This window comes from Medicago truncatula, chromosome 2, assembly GCF_003473485.1.
Source record: "Medicago truncatula cultivar Jemalong A17 chromosome 2, MtrunA17r5.0-ANR, whole genome shotgun sequence".
NCBI lineage: Eukaryota > Viridiplantae > Streptophyta > Magnoliopsida > Fabales > Fabaceae > Medicago > Medicago truncatula.
In genome coordinates, this window is record NC_053043.1 from 37,457,414 (window position 1) to 37,469,317 (window position 11,904).

Here is an 11,904-nt window from a genome sequence, read left to right on the forward strand (position 1 = left end):
AGAGCGAAAAAAACAAAAGTGCATGTCGCATTTAGTTAAAAAAGAATCTTGTCGAATTTCAATGTTCAGTTGTGAGTCTTTCTTGAAATATAAACAATTTCATTTCTAGGTACCCACATTTTTATGAATCATTTCTTTTTCGTCCTGAAGGGTTTTCTCTTCATTTGTGCCTTAGGCTTGAAGCTTTGTTGCTCAGAACTATCCAAGACTTCAGGTTTAAAAGTTTTTGGTTTTAATTGTTCTTCGCTTCAAATCTTGAGTTATTTAGAACTCGAAGCTTATAAGTCTTTGGTTTAGACTTCATAGAGTCTTTGACTTCTCAGTCTTAGACTCTGACTTACTCAAAGATTATAGGCTCTGAATATCTCAGACTCTGAGCTTTTGCAGCTTCTGGCACAAAATGTGAGTATAACTCTTCCATTTTGCACTCAGAGCATGAAGGTTTCTTTGATTTTTCAGGAGTCCGCATCCTCTGAAGAGGTGTTTCTAAAAAGCCAATTCCTTTTTCATTGTTTTTGTTTACACCATAAATCATAGAAGCTAGATTGCTTCTTCCAATGAAACTATTTCAAATTTTTTTGAAGAACTAGTTCATGCTCAGTTAGATCTTTATCAGAGTCCTTTTTGACTTTGGTGGCAGAAACTTCTTCTAAAACCTTGATTTTGTTTTCAAGTTCATTAATAATTTCTCTCAAGGTTAGGTCTTCTTCTACCACAATGTTATACTGCCTCTGTAAAGCCTGATCTGCAGTACGAAGATCAGTAGGACCACCATTCTTAAGAATGTCATTTCTGACCAAAAGGTGTTCATACTGTTTCTCCATGAACATATTTGTTGGCTTTGAACAAATCATACTTTTTTTGTAAGTTTCTAAAGGCTTTTGATTTGTTTAGACATCTTCTAGTAAGTTCTTTGACAGCACCAACTAACTCTTCATGAGTAAGTTTGTAGAGTTCCTTTTCTCCATCTTCATAATCTTATTTAGGTTCAATATTAGAAGTTGTTGTGGCCATCAGATCCAGATTGGCTTCTTTTTCATCTTTGTCAAATTCTAACTTTTCATCATACTCATTCCATGTTGCCATAAGACTTTTATTCAGCTTGCTTCTGTATCTCTCCTTTTTATACCTTTCTTTCTTTGATTTTCCCTTTTGCAGTTCAGGACAGTCAACAATAAAGTGGCCAGATTTTTTGCAATCGAAGCATCCATTTTGATTTTCTTTCTTGTTCTTGAAACCCGTTCCTATTGAATCACTGCTCCAACTTGAAAAGCTTTTCTTCTTGGTCAAATATGTCATCTCTTCAACATTTGAGTCAGCATCATCATATCCTCCATCAGGAGTCTCTTCTTCTGACTCAGTTACTAAAAAAGCTTCATAGAATTTCCATTAGATGTCAAAGAAATGGACTTAGACTTCTTGACAAGTTCATCTCCGACAAGCTTAATCTCATGACTCTTGAGAAAGCTATCAGAATTAAATACAAAGTAGTCCATAAATGTGCACTTCCGTTATCAGTTTAGATCTGGCGTTAAAACTTCTTTTAATTGATGAAGTGGAAAATGTTTTGTGCTGACAAAGTGCATGAGGTGTCATAAGGACTAAAGTGAAAGTCAAAAATGAACACATTGGTCCCTGAACCGAAAATCAATATCCCTAAATTGAATCTCAAATCCCTATATCCCGATTTTAATCCCTAAATTCCTAAATCTCAAATCCCTAAATCTCATCTAATTTCCTCTTTTGTTTAAAATCAAATTTTCCATTAAACACCAAAATTGAATCACATGATGATAGATGTTGGTGGAAACTCGTCCCAACAAAATGTTGTTCATTCTTCAAGAACTGAGTCATCTTCCTCAATGAAGTTGTCTTGAGCATATAGAATAAACAAACTGAACACATTAAAATGGTCATTAAGGTTCTTGATTGTATATATTTACTATCAGTTGGATCCCTAACAGTAAACATCACATGCACAAAGTGTTTACTGTCAAGGACCTAACTGATAGTAAGTAAGCACAGTTAGGGACCTTAAAAACCATTTTTTAATGTTTTCACTAACACCCATCATCATGTGATTCTATTTTGGTTTTTGATGGAAGATTTGATTTTGAACAAAAGATGAGATTTATGGTTTTTAGATTTAGAGATTTGGGGATTAAATTTGGGATATAGGGATTTAGGAATTTGAGATTTAATTTGGAGATATTGATTTTCGGTTCAGGAACCAAAATGACAATTTTCTACTTTCACTTTAGTCACTGTGACACCTCATGCACCTTGCCAACACAAAATATTTGCCACTTCACCAGTTAACAAAAGTTTTTAAAGTCAAAGACTAAACTGATAACATAAGTGCACTTCAGGGACTACTTTGTATTTAATTATAAGTCAATGACTTTTGTGACAACGAGATGCAGAGTCAGAGACTAAAGTGACCATTTACTGAATAAATATTTTTTTTTAAAAAAGGATTAAGCTTTAATCGTATTGCATCGTCTTCTTTGTCGAAATTATATTTTTTAGAATTATTCTCAATAAAAATCATGAACAAAATAATAATAAAACTTAACAATATCATCCTTTAAAAAAAACATAACAATTTCATTGGAAAATTTTAAAAAATAAATAAAGGGTTCAAGGAACAATATAAAAAAAATGTTGAAAAGTGCATAGACTAATACCAATACTAATTTCGAATATGTTGTATTTTAGTGTGTCACGTGGCATATATAATAATTGGTCTTCATGGCTAGTTTTGCTTCTTTCTTTCTTTTTTTAACATAGACTTAACATAAAGAGCAATTGAAATTTGAAATTTTTTTACGAAGTGCAGAGACAAATATCAAACAAAAAAAATATGTAAGGACTAATACCAAAATATAATCAATGTGCAGGGGACCAGTAGCATGTTTAAGTCTTAAATTTTTATTTGTGATATGATTAGAGAATGACAATCTGCTGACCAATAACCTTCTTTAGGGCAACTTTATATCTTCCTTTTTATTTTGGTACATATCTTTTTATTTTTTAACACTGGTACGTACTTTTTATCTTTGCTGATCTTAGGAAAAATGAAAGTACATGCTTATTAATTTCTTCACGTGATTGCTGTAACATTTAATTCTTAGCTGCTAGTTTTTATTTTTGGGGTGAAATTTTTAGCTACATAGTTAGTAAAGGTTTGACTTTGCAATGCATACATTAGTACTGGCATACATCATCTTTTGCACAAGAAGTAGAAAATGGAATGAATATACAAATGTGACAATAGCATAGCTTGTACACAAAAATGAGAAAATAGTATGAATATGCAAATGTGGCAATAGCATAGCTTGTACACAAAATTGAGAAAATGGTATGAATATGCAAATGTGGCAATATCTCCAAAAACTCCTTCTTTTCCATTAGATTTATGTTCATTTTATTTTAAGCAAACTCTCTTTATCCACACACATTGTGACATTTTTTTTAAATCTATTTAATTCGTTCTTATATCTCCCTCTCTTTTCTTCTTCATTTTATTCTCCATTGTTTTTCTTCTATTATTCATCTGCATTCATGGGTGGCAGCTTTAGTTCTGGGTACAAAACTGAAAGGAAAAGGCCTTCACATCAAGGTAATAATATTGTTACTGACATATTCTCTTATGAATACTTTAAATTCTAAGAGAATAAATTTTGGACTTAGAGAAAGGGTAAGGAGAAGTCAATAATAGATGATATTATGTGATGATTATAGTTCAGGAAGTTTTCTTTTGTAACTTGATTTTGCATTCTCAAAAAACTGTTTTGACTACAAGAGAGCTTGCATTGATATCATGAGAATGTAAGCAGTTTAGCTTTTCATGTAGGAGTAGTTTGGAGAAAAAAATGTATGACTTAAACATTAGGATAACATATATAGTTGCCAAAATATGCAAACCTAAGGAGTTAATTCATGTTTTAATTTTGAAACTGGCAGGTTTGAATTCCTCTTCATATGTGCTTCTAAATTCTAGGACTGATGATGAGTTCAACTGTTTGAAGTGTTTCACTTTGAAAGAAATAAAAAAGACGACAAAGAACTTTGGTCGAGATAGTCAGGTGAGTAAAGGTTGTGTAATCAAGGGATAGATTGATGAGCACACATTAGCTCCGACTAAACCAGGTACTGGTTTTGCAATTTCTGTGAAGTGGAGTGACAAACTGCGCTACCTTGGAAAGATTGACTGGCCGGTGAGTGTCATTCAGAAACATATTTGGCTCGGAGCTTGAGAACGAGCTAGTTGAATTATGAAAAAGTCATGTTTCATATAAAGGAAAAATATGGTTTATTGTGATGACTAATTGTTCTTTTAACTTTGTTAATTATAGACAAAAATCAATGACCTGGACCAGCTGCGTCATCCTAATCTTGTCAAACTGATTGGTTACTGCTTAGAGGTTGTCCACCGGCCACTCTTGGTATATGAATTTTTTACCATGGGATGTTTGGACAACCATTTGTTTAGAAGTATGTCGTTAAATTTAATCCTTCTATTATTGTTGTCAAATTATTAATTTTGCTTATCGTTTGAATATGAATCGACTTCAGACACATGGAAAATAGGGAAGTAGTTTATACTTATAGCTGCTGCATTACATGGTTCTAACTAGAAATGGAAAAATATGTTTCATATAAAGCAAGCATTCAGATTATAAACACATTGATCAACATGAAAAGTATTTGTTAATTTATGTTGCCAAACACGATTCATAGTTATACATCACACATTTTGGTTAGACAACATATTTGGTGTATAATCATAGGGTCCTGCTGTTTTAAGGTGAAGGGGCTTCTAACTTCCAGCCACTCTCTTGGAAAATCCGAATGAAGATAGCTCTTGATGCTGCTAAGGGTCTTGCATTTCTTCACATCGATGAAGTGAATATGATACACGGAGAATTTAAAACATCTAAGATCTTGATTGATTCAGTAAGTGAATTTATTGATTTTACAAGCTTAGAAATATTTGGAGAGTTTAATTAATTAATATGGATTTATACATTTGTTCGTGCAAATGACAGAATTACAATGCAAAATTATCTGTTTTTGGGGTGACAAAAGCTGAATTAGAACCAAATAGTGGACATTACCTATTTCGCCGTATCAACATGCCATTGGAATTCCAAAGCTACATAGCACCTGAGTATATGTTAGCAGGTATCTTAATCTTTTTCAAACCAGCAAGTTCATGTTTCACACCATTTACGATTTACCTATTTCACCGTATCATCATGCCTAGCACATAGTTGATGAGCATTTGGACGTAGAAGTTAATTAATTATATGCCGAAATCAAAATAGTTTGTAATCAAAATCTTATTTGTGCTGCATTTTCATTATGTTAACTATTTATAAAATCAGCAACGATTCTTGCATCTTAAGACTACAAAATGTAGTAGTAATATTGACATTCTATATCATTCCTGACGTTATTTTCCATCGTCTTTTTTGTGAAGGTTCTTTAACGAAAAAGTGTGATGTGTATAGTTTTGGGGTTGTTCTCCTAGAAATTATGTCGGGAAAACCTGCACATTATGTATATAAGGCATATAAGGAGCGTTTATCTGAATGGGCCAAATCATTCCTCAACGACATAAACAAGATCTCTCAAGTCATGGATTCAGATATAGAAGGCCAATACTCATTGCTTGAAGCAATGAAAGTAGCTCGCATTGTAATTCAATGCGTGTATGGAGATCATTGGAACAACGTCAGGATTCCAATGACACATTTGTCTAAAGGGATATGCAATTTCAGAAGCAGCCAGAAAAGTGAAGAATGCAATCTGAATAGGCAAGTTGTGAACGAAGGTGTGCTCCTCAGAATAAAGGTTTTAATTCCTACCAAAACCTTTTTGCACAAATTATTTCCTACATAGAGATCTCTTGGACACAAAAGTCACTCACTTGATCCACCTAAAGGTTGATCTTAATATTGATCCCATCATTTAACCGTTATAAAATTAACGATTTGACTTCACCTCATAAATGAATTTAATTCACACTATAAACACTCCATAAACTCCAACAGTGTTTTCTTAAGGAATGTTCGAAAAGTGTTTGTCTTTAGGGTTTAAGTCTCGAATATTTTAGTTAGAGCACTTTTATTGTTGTCGTCCAACTACTCCTCTCTTTGCGACATAACGATATTGATTATAGCATTTTTTTTTTAGGGAGATTATAGCAATGTATGTTGTATTTTTATATAAAAAATATTTATAATATATATAATTTACCTCTATTAGTCAAATTTCCTGATCTGTCCCAGCATATTCATAATCCATAAAATAATTTTTCTACCTACGTGACGATAAAGTCGAATTATAAACACTTAGCATACAACAAACACAATCACCCATGTATATTTCTCAAACTAGCAGTGATATATTAATTCATACATGATTGTTCATACATAATAAATTACCATAAAGATATGGTTTTCCATTAGTATTTATTTCTAACTATCATTGATGGAAGCCATAAAAATAGTGGAAGCCATAAACTATAGTGTTATATTGCAGCACAACAACATTGGTTTCCTTGACAATGGCCTGGTTGACCTAGACCTAGACCTGCACACTTCTGTATGCAACCAACTGGACACGACACACCACGAAAACAATGCGCAAGCTTGGGAGTCGGACCGGGAATGAGTTTGTCTTCATTTGTTGCTCCACCTACAATCAATAGATTAGAGAGGGTTATAAGAAATTTTGGATACATCATAAAAATAAAATAAAATAAATTATAGTTTTGAATATGATTAACCCATTCAAAATTGATCACTTGTTAAAAATGGATTTTTGTGTGTAAATTAGGTATTATCCACGCACGCATCTGTGGAGATTAATCTTTCGAATCTTGAGATCTAAATGGACAGTAAACTCTCTTTATGAGTTTTAAAGCTATTGCATGCCCAAAACTGAATACAAACCCCTTTTGAAAAAGGAATTGTTAAAACATTCAAGAACAAATTTCATATTTTCTCAATATATATACATAAACCCAAAGATAAGGGCTAGGTTGATTTTCTCTTTTCTTCTCGACATAAAATTGAAATTATATAGATCAAACTAGTAAATTTGTTACCTGGAGTCAAAATGGAAGCAACGCATAATATTGCAATGAAAAAAAGTACACGATCGATGCCTGTAGCCATGTTTTCTTGGAGGTTTTTTTTTTTTTTGAGAGGATGGATTTCTTTTTTGAGAGGATGTTTTCTTGGAAGATGAACAAACAATGTCTGTTAAAGCATATTTAAAGAGTCAAATAGCGAAGTTTCTTCATACCGTGATAAATTAAAAAAGGGAAATGTTAATCAGTATTTCGGAGCACTTATTAAAGCCTTTAATTGGTAACTTTTTTATAAAAATATGAGTAATTAATGTATCGGAAATCAAAATTTTTAAATTTTTTATAAAATAATTTCTTCTTTAGAAATCTTTAAAGAGTGTTAACAAGACCCATTAAAAAAATGTTAAGGGGCAACAAATACATCGAATTAACAATTAAATGAAAAGATTCCTTAAAAAAAGAAATTAATTAAAAAGATATTGTACCACCTAGATTTAAATGAGAAAGAGAAACATACTATTTGAGTTAATCATTAGGTACTGATTTTGTAGGATCAGTCAATAAAGTGATTGTAAATGGAAAATAAAAAACTATTAAAAGTAAACTTTTGTGAATTTTAATGTAATCAAATACTCCGGTCAATTATAGTCGTTTAAGGTTTGTGCACGATTATTAAGGAAATGATTAATTGTGTTGATTTTGATGGTAAAATTAGAGTCATTTACTAAAACACCCTTACTAATTGCAGTTAGTGAAATAGTTAAGTTGGATGAAATTCAATAAATAAGGGTAAATAGTTAAGTTGGAGCCCCTTACATAATGAGGAGGTGTAGGAGCCGATGTGAATGACACATATGTTCTCCATGGTTACAGATCCTCGGGGATCGTGGCCGTCAACTGAGGCTTTTTCGGACATGTGGGTGATATGCCAATTAAGTTTTGAACCGGTCACCCGTAATACTGTGGGCACCCCCCTCCCCTAGGGAGGGTGTGAGAAGGGAGAATGACCCAAAATTGTATTGGGCCTGTTTTATTGGATTTGTATTGAGAAATGGGCTTAGACACTTGCTCGGTTCATATTAATTTGAAAATAAGTTTATGATTGTTCATTAGAATAAGCAACATTTTATGTTTGGGGTGTGGTTCTCTCCAAAAAAATAAAAAAAAATTTGAGATGTGGTACTAATAGAACTTGGTTATAAATTTTTAAAAAAATATATATAGAAAGTAGACAAAATCTTAAAAAAAAAAAAAAAAAAAAAAATAACAAGAGCCAAGAACAAAAGTATGGTCTCTTAAAAAAATATAAAAAAGAATAAGCAATTGTAATAGTACCAAATTATTGTTTTGGCACAAAAGTTGACCCTCAATTATGGTTTTGACACAAAACTAAAGGTTGAAGTTAGTATTTTATTGTTTAAGGATCCGTAGTAATCTAACTCCAATTCTATTATTAGCATACTTTCCCAAATATACCTCACCTTAACCTAAGGCATGGCATAACCTTAAAAGACCTCTAAAGTGTACGTGCTCAAAACTTGAATTTAAATGTTTGTTTATATTTGCTTCAAGTTCACAACAAGATGCATTCAAATGTCAACTGAAGTAGGAAAATGCCTAGTCCAGTCCCACATGCATTAGGATGACACAATTTTTTTGTTTTGCAATTGAGAATGGTAGTATAAGCGCCTTCTTTAAGTTTCTCCCGCTTGCATGGAAGTGGTAAGTTAGTCAAAGCTTCAAGTGAAAATAACAATTATCTGAATACCCTCTCCAAAAAGGTATGTTAATTTCAAAAGCTTATGTAAATTCTGACTTCTTGCTAATTTGTTACTTGAGGACAAGCAACAGTTTAAGTTTGGGGTTGTGATGATGGAGTATCTTATGATATTTTAAGCTATGTTTTTAGTTATTTTATTTGCATTTGAAGACAATTTATAAGTCATTTAGAGGAGTTGTAGATGGTTTTAGGAATATTTTGTATTTTTTTCATTAGAGTCATTATAAATCAGTTTATTCCTTAATTATGCAACTTTATAGGTGTTTTGAGTATTTTTATTGATAAATCATGTGATTCGGCAAAGAAAGACACCTTGTGAAAGATCAAGGGATTTCAAGAATGAATATCAATGTTACTTAAAAGGTTTCTGAAGACAATACAAGTGTGGGAAAATGCATCCCAAGTCCCAAGACATTTCAAGACAGAAGAATGCTCGAAAAATGACGAAAAACTGCAAAATTCGCCCCTAGGTTTGTCTAGTGCGCCCCTACATAGGGAAAAGTGCACCTGAGTATGGCAAGCCCCATCACATTCTGGCCAGGTTTTGTGTGTTTTGAGCTTGTTTTCTTAGATGAGTCAGAGGAAAAATCTAAACTTAATCTAGAAGGAAAAATGCCTATAAATAGAGACTCTTGCACATGCTATTGTTCATTCAAAAATTTGTGGTTTAAGGTGAAGACAAACATCAATGAGCAGTTATGGTATCCCCAACTCCTCTCTTGAGTATGTTTTATATCTTTTTCTTGTTTATGTTTTCTATTGTCATGAGCAACTAAACTCTCTTTTTATTTGTTGGAGTCAGGGGCGGAGGCACATACATGTGAGGGGGTTCAGCTGAACCCCTTGAAGTTAAAAAAAAAAAAGGCTAAATTGCATTTTTGGTCCCTTAACTATTTAGGTAGTATCGCTTTGGTCCTTTAACTAAAATTCGATTTATTTTGGTCCCTTAACTTCTCTCTGTTACACATTTTGGTCCTTTCTGTTAGTTTTAATTCAAAAACGTTAGGTTTTCTTCATTTTCTTCTGGATTTTTTCTGAGATTCTTGTTGTTGAAGGTTGATGGAGATGATATGAAAATGGAAAAGTGGAGAAGAAGATGAAGAAAACCTAACGTTTTTGAATTAAAACTAACAGAAAGGACCAAAATGTGTAACGTAGAGAAGTTAAAGGATCAAAATAAATCGAATTTTAGTTAAGGGACCAAATCGATACTACCTAAATAGTTAAGGGATCAAAAATGCAATTTAGCCAAAAAAAAAAAAAAACTAATACCTTTATCTATTTTAAATTTTGAACCCCTTTATTAATTGCACCACTGACCCAAGGAGCCTAAACCAATTTCAATTCTCATTCACAGATTTCATTATCTCTCTAACCCCAAACTCAACCAAAATCTCTCAACCTCGTCCACCACTTCCCTTTCAGAAATCTCTTGTCCTACGTGTGAGAAGTCGACCCTCTTGCCCTTTTTCTCTGCGTACAAATCCTCCATCCTCTACCATCTTCCATTCAAGATTCAAGCCACCAATATCCCTTTTCCAGCCTACATCAATCTCAAAACAACCACTAATTTTAATGAGTATTAATGAATAGCATGAATCAAATTTTTAGGGTTTTGGGAATTTTAATTTGGCAAAATAGCGATTTTTTGTCAGTATTAATGAATAGGTCGTGGGAAACAATGTTTTTTGGGATTATTGTGTTTGGTGTAACATTTTAGATAGGCAAATAACGGAATTTTAACATGAATTATAATCCAAATCTAATTTTAATGAGTTCAATTTTGATACATATTCTATGTAAATTTTATGCACTATTAATCAATTCCTCCCTCAACATAAAGTAGTAGAATCACTTCCAATCAGTAAGTAATTTTTAAGATTGTTACAATCAAAATTTATGCAATTGGTTCTGAATTGTTTATTTCTTTGTTGAAATCTGAATAATGTGTGATATGTTCCAATTTCTGTGCTTTTATTTTTCTTTTGCTTCAATTTGTTTCAGTGTAGTTAAGGGTATAATCTTCCTAACAAGGGTCAAAACCACTTCCCTGCAATATTGAAAATCCTACTATTTTAATTTTCTTAATACTTGAAATTATACTAGTTTAAGTACGCAATGGTATTCCACTAACAGAATAACTAGTTTGTGTGAACGATTCATTGCAGTCTCAAAATTATACTCGATAGGGACACATGTTTAAAATTTCTGCATAATTGCTTTCCATAACTTTTGACAGTTTTGGTCTTACTCCACCTAACTACAAGGTGTTTTTTTGTATGCAAAATATATATAAAACTAATTTGATTAAAATTGAGTTTGCAGTGTATTGATTTATGTATAAAAAATGAAGTATATGTAAAACTAATTTTAAAATAGGGGCCTAATTTCATTGAATTAGCAAAAATCTATTTCAAAACATGAAATTGCATAAAGGATGGTTGTAGAATCCGTACATTTTTTTTTAATTAAAGTTTGAACCCACTGGTTGGAGTTAATTAATTTATGAGAAATGTTAACGAGTGTTCCCGGAACATTATTTAAGCACTTTAAATAGTAAGTTTTTAATAAAAGTTGTGTATTGAATGCATTGAAAATTGTAATTGTTGACTTTTTAAAAGAATAATTACTAAACTTGGGATGTTTAAAGACTGCCCTGGAGATAGGGTTTGGAATGGCCAGGCCGGTCTACAGGAGCCTACGGCCTGGCTTGTTTTGGCATGGCCTGGTCTGTTTAGTTAAATAGGCTAGGCTTAGGCTTCTAGAAAAGCATGTTAAGCCTAATAGACCGGCCTATTAATACCTATTTATTAAAAAATATTTTTTTGTATATTAAAATATTGCATACCTTAAAAATATAAACACCTTTTTCTCTATCTATTAGTCCCTTGATAGGCTTTGTTGTTATAGGCTTTTAAGTAGACTTTAATCTAGTTAAAATTTACTTGTAGTGAAATAGGCTTTTAAGTAGGATGTAATGTCCGTTTAGCCAATTTAATAGGCCAAATGACTATTTGATGGC

General features: G+C 32.2%; 1 long non-coding RNA gene and 1 pseudogene across 1 annotated transcript; one reads left to right on the forward strand and one right to left on the reverse strand.

Annotated features, from left to right (window-relative positions):
- Positions 1–3,493: 3,493 nt before the first annotated feature.
- LOC11411818 (probable serine/threonine-protein kinase PBL11) lies at positions 3,494–5,991 on the forward strand (annotated as a pseudogene).
- Positions 5,992–6,365: 374 nt separating this feature from the next.
- Positions 6,366–7,303, reverse strand: LOC25487228 (uncharacterized). The gene is made up of 2 exons (XR_003009402.2): positions 7,118–7,303; positions 6,366–6,705 (listed from the first exon to the last, which is right to left on the reverse strand). It is a non-coding gene; the product is annotated as an uncharacterized lncRNA (long non-coding RNA).
- Positions 7,304–11,904: the final 4,601 nt, after the last annotated feature.